Genomic DNA, 18726 nt, shown 5'->3' with positions numbered 1-18726 from the left:
GATTAAACAATAATCTACTCTATGCCCAAAACTTGGAAAATCTAATAATATTCACAACAGTTGGGAAAACATAATACTTATTTTTTTCCCTCTACATTTATAGGTACAACTCCCTTTACAAATATTTATCAATAATATCAAAAGAAAACAACAATAACTAAATATGCACTTTTAGCAAAAAGTGCATAAGGATCACTCATGTACTCTTAGGTACTAAGGTAATAGTTTACATACTTATTTACAGGAAATAAATGAAAAGCTCATATTCCTTTCACCAGCAATAATCTAACTAGAATTTAAACACCACTACAGTTTGATTTAATCATGCAAGAGAATAAATGAGAATGGACCACAAAGAAATAGCAGTAGACATTACATGTGACTGATTATCACAGCTCACAAAGTAACCATGATAAAATTGCTTCAAACACCAAGTTTTAAAGCACAGTAAAAGGTGAAAGATGTATATATTCAAAAACTTCCCTCAGCAAAAAGTCTTTTGAAAAGCATTCATATATATATTCTATCTATCTATCACTATTTCTATCTAATTAACTTGAAATAGTACTAACTTTATCATAGTGTATTTTCTTCTTTCTAATAATCTCACCCATAACTAATTAAATGCTCCAGCATTTATAGTTTTATATATCTAAAAAGGCCTCCATTAAAGCCTAGCCTTTCGATTAAAAATAGTTATGAGTAGCAAAGACAATTTTTGAAATAGTTTCAAAACAAATAAACAAAAGTTAACTGATGTAGCTAAACTTCATCGCCAGTTTTCTCTCTATCAACCATGGTTTGCTTTACTAGCTTCCAACTTCTAAAAGCAATAGCCAATTCCTACATTGCATGGTTGTATGGTTTTTAAGGCTCAACAATTTGGACCTGCAAGCATCCTTCTACCATTTGAGCTCTTTAATTCTTTGGCTTTGTCATGGTATGGGGTTCTTATTCAGATATGACATCAATTCGATGTTTTCCAATGTAGTGAAGTCACTAGGAGTAGGTGTATCATTGTCTTTTATTTTTTTCATAGTGTCATTGAAACTTCTTGTTAAGACCTCAGAGTCCATATTTCCATCTTTGAATTATGGAATCCCTATGGGATTAACAACATGCATATCCTTAAGGAGCTCTTTGTGCATCCCAGAAATCTCAATCTCCATTGATCACATTTCCTCAATGGCTTCTCTATAAAGAGACTCCTTCCAAACCACACTACTCTTCAATATAAATAGGATGCATGAGTCCACAATTTTCATGGGATTTTCACTAAGAAATTTTATTATTTCATTTTTTTTCAACTTTATTAACCTGAAACACGATGGCTTGGCATCAATTCTAATTGGCTTCCCATACTGGCATTAGGGTTTCAATTTTTCCCAATAGTGTCTCTCCCTCTACACATGTGGTAGTGAAATCTAGGGTGAACTTACTACCCTCCTTTATTATGGAGGCCACCCAGTCCTATACTACATCTAGGAGTAGTTTTCCCCTTTACATCTATTTCACTAACTCTTAGCTATCTAAGGAGTTGGGATCGAAAGATTGTGGGGTCTTAGCCAATGGAAGAGCATCTAAATTCATTAATGAATCTATATAGGTTGTCATGGTAGTTCCCTTAAAGCCTTCAACATCAATTTCTTTAGATTCATTTTTCTATCTAGGCATGGCCACTTTTGTCATTACTTTTCCCATTACTAGATTTTTATCTAATGTGCACATAAATTTTTAATTTCTTGCTCTTAGAGCCATGGGCTGCATGTTTGGTAATGATATCCTTAACAGGTGTAGACACAAACTATAGATTGCTCTTCTTGCTGACTAAATTAAACAACCAAGACGGTATAGGAGTAGTGAAAATTCCTTGAGCTTCCTTGGTGGGAGTCATGAACTTGGATTGATCTAATTTAGGAGCTTCAATTAGTTGTACATCAACATCAGGATTATCTAAAAAAATTGAGTTCTTTTCCCAGACCCTGTCCTTGAGCCATCATCTTCTCTTTTTGAATTTCCTACTACATGAGTGCCTCAGTTTTGGTCTTGGACTTGGTTCTAGGGGTTGTGTTTTATGTAGGAGACAATATTTTTTTCTACTTATTAGGAGTCAATGAACTACCTACAACATGAGATGAAACCAAAATGTCAGACGCTAGTGGTTTAGAGAAAGAAACCATCTTTGGGGATTTTCCAATTTTCTTTTCATTGACAGTCCTCATGTTTCTTCTCCTTAGCTAGTTATTTGTGTGAGTGAGGATAGATTTGGTCCTCAAGTTTATATCATCCTCATCTCCTTTTCTCCAATATACTTCCAATTGTTTCAACTCACTTGTCTCTTCCCAACCTGGTTGAACAATGTCTGAACCATCTTCAACCACCCCTTCTAGTTGGAATTTCAACTTGAGAGAACTGGCTTGTGGAATTTTTAACCTTAAGTGATCTCTTCTTAACACTTCTTCATCATTACAATCTTTTCATAAATCCTCTAAATGTGGAACTATAGGTGATTGAGGTTTTAAACCAAGAACTTGGGCTACGAAACCTTTGTTGTTATAATCCCTGCTTCCCTGATAGAATCCAAAATTCAAACAAAGTAAATTGCTTCTAATGACTGAGGCATTGACCATGCTACTATAGATTAAATGGCCAAGCTTAATAGGAAAAACTAATTCCCAATTTTCTTAAGGTAGGTTGTCCTTAATCACTAAAAATAACTATCTACAGACTTTGGCTAAGAAAAAACAATCTAGTGCATAGAAAGGCAGTTACAGTGGTTCTTCTTCAAATCTACATACCTTCAAATAGGTGAAGTTAGGAAACTAAATAAAATATCTCCCACAATTTTGAATCAAATTTTGGGATTCTAAGGATAACCTTGGCATTGGTGTCTTATTTAAGCTCAAATGTACACTCTCTATTAGCACATCATACACTTTCCTAAAATCTTCTAATACCATGTCTCTTTGGAGCAAAGGGCAGTATTGGTAGACAATTACATCTTCACTCCAAGTTTCATGTGGGAGAGAATTAATATTACTAAAATAGGAAATGCAATAGGTCAAATTGGAAGCCATATAAAAAAATTCTCTAGATTCCTTAGCATGCTTAAGTTGGCTTCTCAATGAACTAGAAATTACCCAAGCCCAATCCAACAGTTGTTCCTCTTTCAGAATGATTTCTACATAGTGATACATCTAATCTTCAAAAAGAAAAACATCCACCGAACCTTTGAGCTGATGTAACAAGACCATGAGGTCATGAATATAAGGCTTCATATGCTCTTTGGTGGCTATTTTGGGCAACCTTGGACCACTTCTATAGTTTGTCTATGTCCACTTTCTAGCCATGGTGTTATGATACTTGTCTGAACTTTTTTGATACTCCTCTAGAGATTGGGTAGGGCTAAAGGCAATAGAGATGCATTCAAATAGATGTAAAACTGAGGAAATGGTTTCCCTAGGAATAGATAACATGGATTCCCCATCTTTGTTCAAAATGCTTTTGGTTCTTACATCATAGTGGTCAATGCATAGCTGAAGTAACTTGGGAAAAGTCCCAGCTTCAATTAAACCACTAGTTAAAATTTCTAGACAACCATTGGCCTCATTAGCTTGCTCAAGAAATTTTTTTTGTGACTTCTCTACCTTGACACCTTCCAAATTGGTATTGTAAAAGAAAATTCTTTTACATTCTAAACTGGAATTTTTTTTGAAGAAATGTAAAATAGACTTCATTTCAAGCAAGGAAATAAAAGTTGAACACTGATTCTTTCTTTGAAATGTAGAGGATCGAGCAAAAGGGGAGAGGTTTCTTGTATTTCACCTATATTTTGCTAAGAAAAAGAAGACTTTTTTCTTTCACTTTCTGCCACTTCAATTCATCCTTTCACATGATAAACAATAAAATGGGAAACTTGTGTTCTTTTAAAAGGAAAGGAGAACATATAGAAAGAAGTACAACCTCATAATGAGGCATTCATGGTGAATTCATTGTGCCCTTTTCAGACAATTGAAATCCATGACAAGACCTCTTTATTTAATAATTCCCCCTTGTGGCTGTGTTTGCAATGATCACCTTTTTTTTTGACAAAAAATCCATCTTTTGGGTGAGAGATTTTCCCCTTCTGAGTCATGATGAAATCCATTCTCATGTTTGAAATGAAATTAATTAAAACATGACCTCGAATCATTTCTTCCTAACACCTGAATTAATGCCTTGGGAATTGGAAATCCTTATGGAATCGTGAGCACATTTTTCTCAAAAACTTTCTATAGTAGAACCACATCAAACTTCTTCAAACTGAGATTCAAAGGGATTCAAAGTGGTTCAAAAGAATATTTTCATAACACTTAGTGGGTCCCACCTACAGGAAAAATGGTTAGTATCAAATCTTTCAATTGAACTTCTTTGAACTTTTTTGAACTGAGGTTCAAAGAGGTTCAAGGCATAAGAGACACAACAGACAACACAAGGTAAATCTCCATATTTAAGGTTTGATGATATTCAGGAAATATGAAATTGAGGAATGTTGGTTCAATAGTTAACTTGGGCATTCCAAATGAAAATAGAGAGAAACCAAAAAAATGGTGACTCAAAATAAGGCTAACATAATGATAACTTGATTCAATAATTGCATCATTATTACTTAATTAAAATTAATTTAGATTAGAATCAATATTTTCTAAATTGCTTCAACTTGATAATGATAATATTGATAAGTGATAGCTTAATTTAAATTTAAATAACCATGGAATTTTTCATTTAATTAAAAATAAGATAAAATGTTTAAAATGTTTTAGATTACGATAAAAGAAGGTTTTGAAGGGACCCTAAAACCCTTTAACAACTAGAGAAAAGATATAGCAATAAAACCACTAGGAAAGAAGTCATGAAACCAACAACAAAATCAAATTTTATAGGGACTTGAAACCACAAACATAGTCCAAAAAATAAAAAGAGAACCCAGGTTTTACAAGGACCTAGAACCACTAAAATAGTTTAGAACAAAAACTAGTTAACAAGACCAAAAACCAATACCAAGAACTGCATCCAGAAAATAGGACCAGAACAGGACAAAAAAAAAGAACAAAAGCCCAAGGCAACTATTGCAGCTCTATAATCATCTTGACAACCTCTTTACCAACCACAACAGTACCCTAGATGGAATTAGTAGCTGAAGTAGCAACATCTTTCAGGGATTTCTTCCTCGAGCTATGCCTCATTCTTTTTATTGGACCCCCAAGAGATATGATTTCTTCATTGAATCTTTTGCCAAGGCTCGCAACAACAACACAAATACTAGAAGTGACATGTTCCATCCTTGTTCCATTTTCCTTGATAAGAATTCTAAGATTTTGTTCATATTTTTTGAGCTTATTAGGAATATCTCCCATTTTCTCTTCCAAATGGCTGATTTTGGCACGATCAATATCTTGGATGTGTTGCAGAGTTTCCACTTTCTTCTTTAGCCCCATCAATTCATTATAAATTCAATAATTAACATGGAAAATGGAGTTAGCTTTGAGCTTGACAGAATGCAGGAAGGAGAGCTTGGTTTCCCTCTACGAAGAATCAGTGGTACCATTTGCAAACTCATGAGGAGGGGATCCAACCATATCTACATGTTCCTCCCTATCCCACTATTCCTCCTCCCTAGTCTCAATAAAAATCTCATTTTGAACAAGGTCCTCCTTGTCATGACCTCCAGTCTCTGTAGTAGATAAGGTAGGTTTAACCATTTGATCCTCCTCTCTCACCTCAATAGGATTCACAATAAGAATATCTTTGTCGTTAACCCCTCGAAAAGAAACAATCTTAATGTCCTCCTTCTCAAGGTTGCTCTGTTATGAATTTCTTTCACTTATGTATGTCTCATTTCCTTTCTCAAATTTTCCTTTGGTCTCTAGATATCCTTCCAAATTTGAGCTAAAATCCCCAACATCCGTACCATCCTCTTCCTCACAGATATCGTTCTCTAAGCTAACAATATTCTCAAACTCAAAAACCTCCTCCACAACTTGTTTCTGAGTATTAGAGGATTTATGTCTGGGGTCCTTTTCTTTTCCTTTTACACTGCTCTCCTTCTTAATTTTTTTTGAGTGAGAACCCTTATGTTTTCTAGAAGGGGTAGAGGGTATAGATTTATTTTTACAATAACCCTCTATGAGAAGAAGCAAACCTTCATGAAAAATATGACAAGACTCCTTCTTGCTATGAGCATTCAAACTTTGAAGCAAAGAAAACCACAAATAGAAAGGGAAAGAAAGTCTATCCTTATGCCTAAAATGATTAAGAAAAATAAAATGAAATTTATGAACCCTTTTATTTCTACCGTTGAGGATGAAATACTCATGAATATAGCATAGAAAATCCCACCAAATTTCTTTTATCTGCTCCACATTTTAGAAATCTCCATTCATTTCCAGTTGTTTTTCCTCAGCATCTGACTTCTGAAATTTTTTTTAGGAAGCATTGGAGATACTAGTCTGTTTGGTGAACTTAATGCCATCCGTAGGGAGCCCTGTGATCTCAAAAATAAAGTCCTCCATCAAAATCACAGTTTCTCCATGAAGAAGGACCCTATCAACAAACTAGTTATTAAAAAGGTAGTCGTGATATGGGGTTTAAAACCATGCAATCTCTCTAGGTAATTGGTCACCTTCCCTTTCTGTAAGATGTTCCAAAATTCCTTCTAAGCCTTCCATTCATCACACTTTTTAGGTTCTTGCTTTTTTGGTTCACCCCCCATATTCAAAAAATAGATAGAGCCAAGAAAAAAAAACAAACAAACATAGAGAGCCAAGTTAAAATAAAACCAGATATTCATCACTTGAAAAGGAGCTCACTTATTCAATGATACGTGCAAAGGCCACATTACATTCATATGAGTGTACTTCCTTAGGGAGGGTGATTTAACAGCTATAAGGTCACTCCATAAAATCATTAGCTTTCTAATTTGGGAAAATCTTTACCACTTTGGAGTGAATGGCAACATAATTAATGATAGCTTTTTAATCAACATGCTTGTTTAACTCATCAAGCAACCTCACCTTATATCCTAACTATATTGCATGATTAGCTATCCAATCAGTAGCCCCATTGGCCTCTCAATAAGTATGGGAAATGACAAATTTCTCAAATTTATGTATTAGGGATTTGATCTCCACGACCATTGCTTCTATCATCCATGAAATTGAATTTTTGTTATTCAAAATTTTAACAATATTCAAAGAGTCACCTTCCAACCATAGATTAGGGTATCCCAAATCAACTGCAATCTTTATAGTGTATAGGGCAGAAGTAGCTTCAGCAATATGGCTATTAGAGTGACCTATAGGACCTGCGATCACATCTATTACATTTCCCACATGATCTCTCAAAACTCCTCCACATCCTGCTCTTCCTAGATTGCCCTTAGTGGCTCCATCAAAGTTCCCTTTAATCCACCCGTTGGGAGGAGTATTCCATTGATTATCAATTTTCAAATTAGGATCTTTAGATTGCAAAGGAGTATCAAATTGAAATGTTGGACCAGTTTTCCTCTGAGAAATAAAATTCTCCTTGAAGGCTTTAATGATATTCTATCCAAGCACCCATCTTGGTAATTCTTTATTTCTGAATATTCTATTATTTCTCTCTTTCCAAATGCCCCACCAGAGATGAGGAAGAGTTAATTTCTAGAGAAATTGAACATTAGGGTCCTTCAAAGGATAATTCTAGCTTTTAAAAGAAAGTTCAACATTATTTTGGTGAACCCAGGTCAAGCTCCAGTAGTTAAGAATCTCAGCACAAACTTGTTGAGTATAAGCACAATTCATAAACAAATGATCTCTATCTTCAAAACCATTTTTACATAAAGAACACCTATTAACCACATTAATGCCTCTTTTTTGCAGATTCTCCAATGTCAAAATTTTATTGTGAAGCATTAACCAATAGAAGATATTAATTTTGGGTATGAGACCCTTAATCCAAGCATAAGACCACAAAGGATGATTTCCCTTTTCCCGAGAAGCAAAGATAGTAGAAACTTTAAATAGGCCACTTGGATCAGCATTCCATATTATCTTATCTTCAAGAGATGGATAAAGAGAGAAAACATTTAGAGACAGTTGAATTTTATTGAAACCTTGATCAATATCAAATAAATTCACCCAAGAATTATTCTGTCAATAGTGAGAAACTAAAATGCCATATCTCTGTTTGCATATATCAACTTGAGCCTTATCCTAAAAATCTTCAATCAAAGGATGATTCTTTAACCAAACATCTTCCCAAAATCTCACCTTGTGCCCATTTCCAATTTTCAAGGAGCACCCTTTTACAAGAGTCTTCTTTGTCCCTTGAACAGCTCCCCAAATGATAGAAGGATGAATAAAATTAGGAGAGGAGAAGAAATCAGCTAGAGAATTAACATTGAAAAGGTACTTATGTTTCCAAATGGTACTCCATTCCTTGTTATCATGATAAATTCTCCATCCTTGTTTAGCCAAGAGAGCTTTATTCACACTTCTAATTTTCCTAATTCCCAATCCTCCTTCCCTGAAGTGCTTATAGAATTGATCCCAAGCAATTAAATACATTCTCTTTTTGTCCTCAGTGCTAGACCATAAAAAATTTCTTTGAATTTTTTCAATAGCCTCTGCAAATTTTACAGGAATTCTGAAAAGGCTCAAGGCATACTTTGGAGACAAGCTTTGAGAAGAATCAATTTACCTGCCTGACTTAGAAGATTACCTTTCCAACCTGCCAATTTCTTGTTAAATTTATTAATGAGATCAACCCAAAATTAATCAGGGACTTTCAAGCCTAGAGGAAGACCCAAGTAGGTGAAAGGGAGAGACCATATTGAACAACCAAGGATTCTTTCGCTTATCCTTTAATCCTTATCATCAGGTTAGTTATGGTACAAGACATATTTGCGAATAAACATCCATCAAACTAAATTCAAGCATAAGAACCCACATTTGGATATTTATATGAAATACTACATATTAGATATAATTTAGGCAAAGGATGACATAGTTTTTCTACCCCATAAATCATCAAAGGTTTATCAAACATAGGCTTATAAGTGTTAAAACAAGGATAAATAGAGTATCATAAAGTATCTTAAACATAACAAAATAAAGGCATTTTTTAGACTCGTCACTAGCTATCATAAGATATTTACTGGTAAATAGAATTGTTCTAGAGTAATAATTCTTCTTCCATAACATCAAAGTTCCCCCTAAAGCACCCTCTGAACTACTAGCATTTATTGAATAATTTTTAAAGGCTTTAATCTAGTCAGCTTTGAAAGTTAAAAATGTTATGATGATTGTGATATTTCAATAAATTTGCATTTGATTTGAAAATAGGAAGTAATCAATAAATAAATTAATATTCAATATTTATATGAACATTTATATATAAATATTCATTTTAAATTTTTATTTCAAATCAAATTTCAATATCATTTAATGGTCTCCTATTGGACATTAATAAATTCATCTTATCTTATCTATCTTATCTTATACAATTTAGATTGCATGATCATTGATCAAGATTCAAGAATTGAGAATCATGAATCATGATGTTACATGTATCATTAATAATATTTCTAAATAAATTAATAATTATTAAAATGATTAAAACTATTAACTATTAACTTGCAGGTATTGAAATTTAAAGGACATATTAGTATATTAATATTACAAATTTTCATTATATAATATTCAATTGAATAATTTTTTACTATAAATAATTAATCAAATATGAAAGCATAAAGGGATTGTTGAAACCCTTTTTTGTTTCTAACTTTATAACAGTTAATTTTTATAACAGAGCCACAAACTAAAATTTGACTAGTGCATTGAGAAGCCAAAAACAGAGTCATAGACTGATAGGAACAAAAATTTGAGAAGATAAAAAAATTGTTTTCATTGATTATATTTGAGACTGTACAATGCACATACTATTAATTAATAGCATAGATATTCAAAATAACTGATTAAATAAGCCAGATATTACTATTTCATAGTTTACATTAAAAGGTTAAGGCCCAATCCGAAGAAAAAAACTTAAAAACATTTTTTTCCCCAAAGGGAAAGGGTTGAAGAAATAGGAAATAGGGAACTAGGGAACATGAAACATCAATAGACTAAGGGCTTGAAGCCTTCAATTAGGAAGGTCTTCAAGCCCCTTCAAGAGGAATCTCTTGGAGATGATAATCTTGTTGAACTTGTGCAGCCATGTGAAGTTGTTGTCATTGATGTCACACCAACTTCCAATGGTGAGAAATGATAATGAAAGGGGAATTGAAGAGACTCTTTAATGGAAGTTGCATTAAATTGTTCAACATTTGTAATCTTTCATATCTTTTTTTTCCATATTCCTAGTAATTTGTAAGTGTGGGAAATGTACTTGCATTAATGTTAGATAGTGAGAATGCCTACCAAGGTGGCTATAAATGGAATGTAGTAATTGTAACTGCTAGTACCATATTTATGATTTTAATCTTTATGTGATGTTCACTGCATTCTAGTTAATGGTTTTCGTGCAAAACATGCCATGTGTCTCCATTCCAAAAAATTTCATGCCACTCTAGGTCTTTTCAAACAACTAGCCTAAAAATGCATCCTTTTTTGTTGATCTCTACTTAATCAATGGTCAATAATACTAACGTATTAATTATATGAAAGTGAAGGTAGCCAAATTGGTAATTACTAATGGTGACCAATAACACTAACATTATTAATAATAGATAGTACACTAGTCAGTAGTCAGTATAGTTGGTCACTAGCCAATGGTGATACTAATGTTATTAATAATAGAAAGCAGACTAGTCAGTATTGCTGGTTACTGATGGTCACTAGCTAATACACTTGTGAATTTGCTTCTAGAATTTTTAAAAAAATCATTTTAACACTAAATATTAGCCAACACCATTATTATTTGTTTTCCTACAAAACATGTCATTCACCTCTGACACTACAATCTCATTTTTGCCAAGGAAAAAAAAAGCCATCATTCATTTATTTGTTAGCAAAATTTTTTTTTAATTTGTGACAGTTAAAATAATTTTAGTTGGGGAAAGAAAAAAATTGTAAATATATATATTTTATATTTCCTTACATGGAACAAAAAAATCACCCTCGACATTAAAATTTGCGTGCCCACAAAATGTTGGAGTCACTAGCATTTTAGGCCTTTTTTAGCAAGGGTTTCTTAAAGTTATCCCTGGTCACGAGGTTTGAGTTCGAGCTCAATTTTGGCACCAATGAAATTCTACATGGTATCAAAACAAGGTTGCTAGGAAAATAAATGTGAGGCTTTTATTTGCAGGTGCAATGGTCAAAGGTTGAGAGAATGGAGATCTCAATCTTTTTTATACTTATGTCATGTGATTATTTCAAATGAAAGTTGCCAATTCTATTTAGGCCCACAAGCAGAGGCTTGTACCAAAAAGTCATGACAATGGAGGTTGGAACCAATTCTACATTAGAGATAGGCCAAAGTCATGCTCTCCTTGCATGGGCCTTGCCTTCTTTTTCTCTCCAATGATGTATTTTTGTGTGGATCTGTCATGCATCTTTGTGCAAATGCTTTCTTTCCTTCCAAAGTTGATTAAATTTATCAGCAATTAACACCTGTATATTCAATCAGTTCTTGCATTGGTTAGTAGTGTTGTTAGGCTCACTCGTAGAGAATCATGTGTTAGATGCATCCTTGAAAGATAGATGATTTGCCTCTATTTCCCATCTATACTTTGTTTTTGGGAGCTATGAAGGTTATTGTCTTATGTATTTTCAATTAACATATGGTTTTCTTAGTTTTCCATCTTCTCATTGTTCAAGTAGTGTCATTGGGGGCACTCATGTAGATTGGTCTTGATCTTCTTCTAGGTTTTAGAGGAGGTTCTTCATTCAACACTTTGTTGAATATGATTCAATAGATGTCCATAGTTTTCTCACCAAAAAATATTTTCATTGCATCTCTGTATATTTTGAGGCTAGGTTTTCCCTCTTTCCACCTTTCTTCATTTTCTTCTATACTCCTTAGTTAGAATCTAAGCCACAAGGTTCAGTTTTGAGTTCAAATTTGGCACCAATGAAATTTTACAAATATAAGAAGCAGTGATTGAAAAGAAATGTATTAAAAGAAAAATATATTTAAGTAGATTGCTATGAATGAAATTAAATTACCTCAATCTGTTGGCAATCTATACTCATAAATAGGAAAGTGGAAATACTTCTCTTAACTCCACCTTGAATGTCTATACAGACATAGATGATGTTCAAGGGTTCAAATCCATTTGTAGACATGATAATATACAATATAAGGTACAAGTTGGTAGAGAAAGGTTACTATAAAGGAACGGTTTCATTTGATTGATTTCAATACATTCGATATTTATTAGATATTATAATTGAATATATATGTACATATATATATGTATATATATGTATATATGTATATACATATATATGTATATATGTATATACATATATGTATATATGTATATACATATATACATATATGTATATGTATATATGTATATATGTATATATATGTACATATATATATACATATATGTATATATGTATATACATGTATATACATATAGACATATATATATACATGTATACATATATATGTATACATATATACATTATATATATGTATATATGTATATATATGTATGTATACATATATATATATATATATATGTATACATATATATATATATATATATATATGTATACATATATATATATATATATATATATGTATACATATATATATATATATATATATATGTATACATATATATATATATATATATATATGTATACATATATATATATATATATATATATGTATACATATATATATATATATATATATATGTATACATATATATATATATGTATACACACACACACACACACACACACACACACACACACACACACATATATATATATATATATATATATATATATATATATATATGATATAAGATTAGTTTGAGATATTTTGAATTCAAAGGGATAAAGTTCAAGAAATATTTAAATTTCACAAAATGATTAAATATCTAATAATAATAATGTATATATATGTAGAAATATACTTTTATTTAATAATTTGACATTATCAAATGTAAGAGTATTAGTTGGTGTGCACTGTGTAACAAGATAGCAATTTAATCACTTATGAATATAAGTGAATATCATTTTTGAAATATTTAAATTTCACAAAATGATTAAATATCTAATAATAATAATGTATATATATGTAGAACTATACTTTTATTTAATAATTTGACATTATCAAATGTAAGAGTATTAGTTGGTGTGCACTGTGTAACAAGATAGCAATTTCATCACTTATGAATATAAGTGAATATCATTTTTTTTATGGATAGTCCCTTTTTATTAATAAATTAATATACTAGTTACATATTCACAAAAAAGGGGTGGGGGGATACAAGATCACCCCATGAGAGTTCACATCGCCAAATACAAAAACTATTCATCAAAAAAATATTTAAGCAACTCCCTCTGGCTAGAAGAGTAGTGCCAACTAAGGGAGTTGGTTCATCATGATCATTAAAACCCCAAGCATCCCTAGGATTGGTAGGTGGACTAGGAATATTCCAACCAATAACAACATGATTAGCAACTTTATCTTTATCTTTATCTTCTACCCATAGCAGAGAGATAGCCAAATTTAGGAGGAAAGACCATTTGGAGCTAACAACACCAAAAGGAGTAGTGTGAGGGGGATTCAAGTATTAGCTAGAGCCACAACAAAGTGAAGAAGCTAGGTAGATCCACCAAGCATCATCACCACTACTAGGAGAGTGGTGGCAGGGAGCCTATGAGTGCAGTGTGTGTGAGTAGTGGCAAGCAGAAGAAATGTGACCTTGACAATGATCCTGAGGTGGAGTATGGTCAGTAGTTAGGAGACACTCTAGCAACCATCCACAATATATTACTCTAGTAATTGAGTAGCTCTTAAAGGTGGGCTACCTCCAGAGCCACCTTGTTTTCTTGGACCTGTATCTACAACATGACATTATTACAAATGCATGCTTTAGTGTACATAGCAACATTGATATCAAGAAAGTTGTAAGTGAAAAGAAAAACATTCCTATCATTCTATAAGGTACAAAAAATCTCAATCCTCAAAGCATGCCAGATCTAGGAAAAATTTCTATGGATCCTAAAGGAATCACCTAGTACAATCATGTGTCGAGAAAAGGGTTCTAGCCTGAAAGGTTTGAAAAAATCATGTATCCAATTCCAATAATTCTAGGCACACTTACAGAACAAAAAAATATGCAAAAAGGACTTAGGATGCCTTCAAAAAGGAAAATGAGCATCTTCAATGCTAAGATGCTTGAGCTACAACATAAGGGGAAGCCCATGAAATAGAAGGCACTAAGAAAAATGGGCAATATTTGGCTTAGTGATAGCACTGTAGATAGTACCAAATCACATGCCCCAATAATTATTGGAAGATTGAAGATGATAGTGTTGGTTGAGAGTATCCACCGTAGGAAGATGGGGAGAAGGCCAATGATATCCTAAGCTGCACTTTTAGTTGATGAAGGGTGTGGTAGGAAAAAATTTCCAATCTTTCCACCAACTTTGCATAGATTGGATTCCCACCTTATGGATCAAATGATCTAGAAGGGTAGTGATAAGAAGATCAAAAGTGTGTTGATTTGGATGAGCAAGATAGAATTGGGCCTGAATATCCTCCCAAGATCTAAGACTCATGGAGACTCTAGAGAAGAGATCCTCAGGAGTCTTTTTGTCACATTTGAAAAAGTGCAAAGCACTGGCACCTTGAGTCTTGACCAGAGGAACACCCTAAATGGAAAATAATGGAGACTACCAAAGGTTCTATTGGTTTAAAGAAAACCTATCATGAAACCCATTACCATCCTAGCGAAGCCAAGGCTTAAAAGCTTCCCAAAATTTCCATATGCTTTTGATAACAAAAGAGCCATGTATATTAACAACTTCATGCATAATGAGGTTTGAAGACCAATCTAAATATAGATTAAAGTATATCTTTAAATTAGATACTTATCTATATGGAATTAGAATGATCTTATATTATTATATGAAATTATTTATTTAACTAATTAATAAAGTCTCCATCTTCTTTGTATTTTTGTATATTCTATAAGAGCTTAGTGCCTTCATCTTTTTCCTTCTAAGAATTTTATAGTAGGAAAAGGTAAATTGATATTAGATTCAGAGGGCGTCTTACACTTCTTCAAAGGAAAATTTGGATGAGGAGCTTAGAAGATTGAGATTTAGAGGGAGGCTAACATTAGAGACAACCTCAAAGGAGAGGGGGTAGATAAAGGATGTGATTTAGTCAACCTTTGGAGATCTTGATCATATTGATTCAGAGGGAGTAAATCATGTTGTGATGGATCCTCTAGTGAGAGATAAATTATACCAGTCAAGAGGATTGTGAGTCATCAATACACCTTGTGACTATGTGATTTTAGTGAGCCTATGCCCTATGTACATCATGAAGAAGTGATGACTTCCCAATGATGTCACTTGTATTTGTACAAGTTATTTTAAGGTGGTGATCTTATAATAACTTCTATTATGAGATCAAACAAATTGGGTATATGATGAATCTCTCACATCTCGACATTTTGGGAGGCCATTACTCAAAGAGTACTTGGTCAATATCATTGATATTTTGCCAATCAATATCCTTGATATTAGATGTGATATCAAAATTTATTTTGAGTCTTTGGTGAATATTATTGATACTTTGGGAGGCCAATACTCTTGATATCATATGTGGTATCAAACACTTTTTTGAGTAATTGGTGAATATCATGTATTATGGGAGACTAATACTTTTGATATCAAATGTGATATCAAAACCTTTTGAGTACCTAGTGAATATTGAATGTTGATATTCTTGGAGACCAAGAATCGTGATATCAAATCTAACATCAAAATGGTGGATATCTTGTGATCAAAGATATCATAAAAATTCACATACCTAATATTACCAATGGTGTAGTACATGCCATGTGTTTAACCTCCCAAGCTAAGAGGGGGCGTTAATATTTTCATAGCTTTAGTAGGATAAACCTGTAAGATCAAAAAGAAATTAATTATGATATATATATATATATATATATATATATATATATATATATATATATATATATATATATATATATATATATATATATATATATATATATATATAAAGTTTTTAATTATATTAATCATATTAGTAAATAGACATGTCCCATGAAGGGACATGTCTCTTTTCTTTGTTTATTCCTCATATAAATATAAGCATGTTGTCATTTGAAAAATGCATACCACATATTATGGTAGTGTCATTACATCTACAAGAGATCCTCCTAAAAAATTAATCCCTTGGAAGGAGAAAATAGTAAACATGGGTAGCACCCAAAACATTGGAATAAAGTTGGAATTTACTAGCCAAAGAAAGGTGTTTAGTGAGATAATAATCCATCTTTTTAGAAAACTTAGGAAGCATGGAGCTCGAAAGGTCAACAATAGAGCTTCAAAGGAAAAATGGATATACAAAACATGGAAGATCTCATCATGTTGCATCTATTTTCACTGATATTGCAAAAGCCAAAGCACATCAGGGAGAAAATACATCTGGTACCATAGAGTTTTTTGTCATTGAATAGAAGACCTAGAAGTTGAACAAAAGGCATCAAACAATTGAAGAGCATTTAAGACATTTTCCTCATCCTCAATTAGATTAAGGAAGGAATTAGACAATGCCTCTTACATGGATAGAGGAAATGACATTGGAAAGCATATACCCTAACACTTCAGAAGCAATAATATATAAAGCCAAAGCTAGAGGACATCCCTGATGAATGCATTTGAAAATTCAAAAGGCTTAATATTTCCTTCCATTGATGATGATACAAGCAGAAGCATTCCCAAAGAGAATCTCCATTGATTGAAGAAAAAATAGACCAAATCATAAGGCTTGAAGCATATAGAAAGAATGAACAACCATTCTATATGATCATAATCCTTGGTAAAAGAAATCTTGAGAAGACAGCTTGGTGCTTAGATTAATGAGGCCCATTCCATACCCCCCTAGATCGAAATAATGTTGTGAAGGATGTATATGGATTTAATGAAACCAATCTTCTCAAGGAGAAGAATCAAAGCAAAAGATGGCAGATTTTGAGAGCCATGACTTTAGCTATGATTTTGTAGAAGACATTCAACAGAGTGATAGGTCTCTACTAGTAGATATCTTTAGGATCACCAACCTTAGGTACAAATTTGATATTTCCTTTGTTAATAAGATTTCCTAGTGATTTAGAATAAAATGCTTCAAGGTAGAATTTGTGTAAATCTGGCCCAATGGAATCCGATAAAGATTTATAAAATTCATAGGGAATTTCAACACACCTAGGGGCCTTGTCATCTATCATAGACAAAATGACTTCCTTGAGGTCATTGAGGGTTAAGAGTAATATCAGTGCATTCCTTCAAAGCTTGGTCCCTTTTTAAAAAGTTATCCTGAATGGTGAAAATGTTCTCATAATGATAGATAAAGGATTGAAGAATGTAAGGTAGGTTAGAGATGACCTCTTGACGTTGCTTGATTTTTTTTATCCCTATCAAGGTTTGACAAGATTTAAGAGATTGAAAGAGTTCCTACGAGAACTGGACTCAAATATCAAGCCAGTGACAATGGTCCTTGATCTTAGCACCTCTGGTAGTATAGTTGACAACAACTTGCTTTTGATGGATGAGATTAGCAAGCCAAAGTTGCAGATCTGAATCAAATGGATTAATGTCCATGGCCTCAAATGTTGCATTGATGCAGAGTATGCAGCAAAAGCACCAACTCTTCTTCCAACTCCGATCAGCACCTTAACTTGCTTCCAACCTCCAAACAGCAACTAGGCCTTCTTCCAAGGTTAATGACTGACCCAATGGCTTCTAACATTGGTAGAATCTACCTCAAAGTGGACTCCACTTCACAAGCCCAACCCTCAAACCTAGGGTTCACAAACAACTTGGGACAATCACACCTATTACGGATTCCCTAACACCAAATAGGCTTAAAATAGAAAATATTTCTTAGATTGGGTTAGAACTCCATTCCCATGATATAAATGGTTCTTACTAACTCAAAACAACAAGAAAAACCCCCACTTTGAAGTTTCTCAACACCCAACACTGAAAATTACAAATTGTTACCAGCACTTTTATTAGAACAATTCCTAGTTTCAATGGTCAAACTCCCAAAAAATACAAAGAAACGTACAATATTTTCACATCACCAAACACCCTTCAACTACTCCTATGAGATTCCAAAAGATCAATTTCCAACTCTACTCCAGCATCAAGTTATGCCCGCTTTGTGTCACAGTCCTAAATGGCCAGTTTAGGCTGGGTTACAAGGAAAGCATAAATAAATGGGTTCAAAGACTTGGTTCAACCCCTTGGATCTCTTCTAAACCTTTTATTTTTCCTTCTACACCCTTCACTTGGGTCAAATCAATCAACTTGGGAGCGTGATCCTTCGTTTTCCTTCAAAACTAGACTAGACATAAGACTATGTTCAGCCTAGGGCTTGCTGGTAAAAATAGGTGCCCAACTCCTACAGCCCTGAAACTCTTCCATATTTAAGTCACCTCTCCTAACTTGCATTCCACAAAGCGGCATTGAAATCCCA

The sequence above is a fragment of the Cupressus sempervirens genome, chromosome 8 (genome assembly GCF_028749045.1).
Source record: "Cupressus sempervirens isolate cs-2001-9-10 chromosome 8, ASM2874904v1, whole genome shotgun sequence".
NCBI lineage: Eukaryota > Viridiplantae > Streptophyta > Pinopsida > Cupressales > Cupressaceae > Cupressus > Cupressus sempervirens.
The sequence above is the reverse complement of the archived record's forward strand: the minus strand, read 5'-3'. Positions refer to the sequence as shown.